The following is a 797-nucleotide window of genomic DNA, read 5'->3' on the forward strand; positions in this document are numbered from 1 at the left end:
AATACCCTTACAAAGTTCAACTTCTTCATCCCATCCATTACCTACTGTTCCCTCTTCCACTCACCCTATGGTTACTAGGTCAAAGTCAGGCATACATAAATCTGTTTTACCTAGTCTAGCCAGTTTGTTTCTTGCCCATACATAACCTTCTACTACAAAAGAAGCTCTTCTTAGTCTTGTTTGGAAAAATTCCATGCAAGAAGAATATGATGCTCTACTCAAGTTAGGAACTTGGTCCTTAGTTCCTCTTCCTCCTAATAAGAAGGCAATTGGGTGTAAGTGGATTTTCAGAGTAAAAGAGAACCCTGATGGCTCAGTAAACAGATTTAAAGCCAGGTTGGTTGAAAAAGGGTATCATCAACAACCAGGGATTGATTACACTGAAACCTTTTCCCTTTAATCAAACCTGTTACTATTAGAATTGTGCTCACTTTGGCAGTCACCTATGGTTGGGCTCTACAGCAACTAGACATAAACAATGCTTTTCTAAATGGAGTGTTAAATGAAGAAGTCTATATGATCCAGCCTTCTGGATTTCATGTTGGAGATAAAACTACTGTATGCAAGCTACATAAAGCCTTATATGGGCTCAAACAAGCTCCTAGGCAGTGGTTTGAAAAACTTAAAGGAACTCTTGTGCAACTAGGTTTTACAATCAGCAGATGTGACAACTCTTTGTTCATTTCTGGTTCTCAAAAATTGTTTGTTTTGGTATATGTGGATGATATCATCATCACTGGATCCTCTGGTTCAGAAGTCTCTCACTTGATCAACAAACTCAGTTCTAGTTTTGCTCT

This window comes from Lupinus angustifolius, chromosome LG13, assembly GCF_001865875.1.
Source record: "Lupinus angustifolius cultivar Tanjil chromosome LG13, LupAngTanjil_v1.0, whole genome shotgun sequence".
NCBI classification, from domain to species: Eukaryota; Viridiplantae; Streptophyta; class Magnoliopsida; order Fabales; family Fabaceae; genus Lupinus; species Lupinus angustifolius.